Below are 2,217 nucleotides of genomic sequence, written 5' to 3'. Positions count from 1 at the left end.
GAGGTGAGGAAGACTGGGGTAAGGAGGAAGAGGAGAGGGTTAATATTCCTAGAGGGGAGGTGAGGAAGACTGGGGTAAGGAGGAAGAGGAGAGGGTTAATATTCCTAGAGGGGAGGTGAGGAAGACGGGGGTAAGGAGGAAGAGGAGAGGGTAAATATTCCTAGAGGGGAGGTGAGGAAGATGGGGATAAGGAGGAAGAGTGAAGGGGAGAGGGTAAATATTCCTAGAGGGGAGGAGAGGAAGACTGGGGTAAGGAGGAGGAGGGAAGGGTAAATATTCCTAAAGCGGGTTAGATAAAGATGGATACTAGAAACCCTCTATTATGTAAACAAATAAAACATTTTAATGTAATAAACTTTATTTTAATGTAATAATGTAATAAACTACATTCAGGTTGTGTGAGTTCATACCGCTCTGTCAGAACATCACCCGTCTGGAAGAACTGAGGAAGTGACTCGTGTGGTTCTTGAAAACATTTAGAAAGCACTGTAAAAACAGACACGAGTAGACATTTCAGTGAGGAAACAGGATTTTTTTGAGAAACGTGAATATTGTCATCATTGTTAAGGCCAGGAGTTATTCCTAGTCAGGTAAAACTCCAATCCCTAACCACTGATATACCAGTCACATGATACTGTCATGATACCACACCAGTCTCATGATACTGTCATGATACCACACCAGTCACATGATGCCACACCAGTCACATGATACCACACCAGTCACATGATGCCACACCAGTCACATGATACCACACCAGTCACATGATGCCACACCAGTCACATGATACCACACCAGTCACATGATACTGTCATGATGCCACACCAGTCACATGATGCCACACCAGTCACATGATGCCACACCAGTCACATGATGCCACACCAGTCACATGATACCACAGTCACATGATACACATCACATGATACTGTCATGATGCCACACCAGTCACATGATGCCACACCAGTCACATGATACCACACCAGTCACATGATACTCACATGATGCCACACCAGTCACATGATGCCACACCAGTCACATGATACCACACCAGTCACATGATACTGTCATGATGCCACACCAGTCACATGATGCCACACCAGTCACATGATACACATGATGCCACACCAGTCACATGATACCACACCAGTCACATGATGCCACACCAGTCACATGATACTGTCATGATGCCACACCAGTCACATGATACTGTCATGATGCCACACCAGTCACATGATACTGTCATGATGCCACACCAGTCACATGATACTGTCATGATGCCACACCAGTCACATGATACTGTCATGATGCCACACCAGTCACATGATACTGTCATGATGCCACACCAGTCACATGATGCCACACCAGTCACATGATACCACACCAGTCACATGATACCACACCAGTCACATGATACCACAAGCTCCTCCAGTAGTGGGGATCTCACAGCCCAATGACACTTCTAGAACCCCCTGGGGAGTACAACGTTCTAGAACCCCCTGGGGAGTACAACGTTCTAGAACCCCCTGGGGAGGACAATGTTCTAGAACACCCTGAGGAGGAAAACGTTCTAGAACCCCCTGGGGAGGACAATGTTCTAGAACCCCTTGGGGAGGACAACGTTCTAGAACCCCCAGGACAGGCCACATCTGTGTCCAGCCAGCCATTCCACAACATCTGCTGAGTTCAAGTGTTCCTAGATCAACATGTCAGAGGAAATGTTCTAAGAAAACAGAATGTCTCGAGACAGGAGAGGTTGAACTCTTGACCCCTGGTGAGGAGGTCATCCAATCCGTCTTCAGGGCGGCGTTGCTAGGCGGGCTGGTTGCTAGGGCCTCAGAGGATGGTGCAGAAGACGCTGCCGTTGTTATGGCAACCGCTCTCGACGGTGGCGGTGATCCTGGTAGTCATGGAGATGGCAAAGTGGGAGGGGTGACAGGAGGAGGAGGGGGGAGGGATGAGGGACGGTCAGAGAGGGGGCGGGGGGAGGGTTCTCCAAAACCCAGGGAGGGGCAGAGGAACACGTCCTGGCAGGAGAGAGCAGAGATGGGGGGGAGTGGTGGAGGATGGAGAGGGGAGACGAAGAGGAGAGGAAACGGGATGAGGGAAGAGGAGAAGGGATGAGGGAAGAGGAGAAGGGATGAGGGAAGAGGAGAAGGGATGAGGGAAGAGGAGAAGGGATGAGGGAAGAGGATGAGGGAAGAGGAGAAGGGATGAGGG

The 2,217-nt window shown here is 49.7% G+C and overlaps 1 pseudogene; it reads right to left on the bottom strand.

Annotated features, from left to right (window-relative positions):
- Positions 1-1,242: 1,242 nt before the first annotated feature.
- The window catches only part of LOC121845027, a 30,941-nt pseudogene continuing 29,966 nt past the window's right edge, over positions 1,243-2,217 (bottom strand).

Source organism: Oncorhynchus tshawytscha, unplaced genomic scaffold, assembly GCF_018296145.1.
Source record: "Oncorhynchus tshawytscha isolate Ot180627B unplaced genomic scaffold, Otsh_v2.0 Un_contig_6062_pilon_pilon, whole genome shotgun sequence".
NCBI classification, from domain to species: Eukaryota; Metazoa; Chordata; class Actinopteri; order Salmoniformes; family Salmonidae; genus Oncorhynchus; species Oncorhynchus tshawytscha.
Note: the sequence above shows the minus strand (reverse complement) of the source record. Positions and strands in the feature narration are given on the sequence as shown.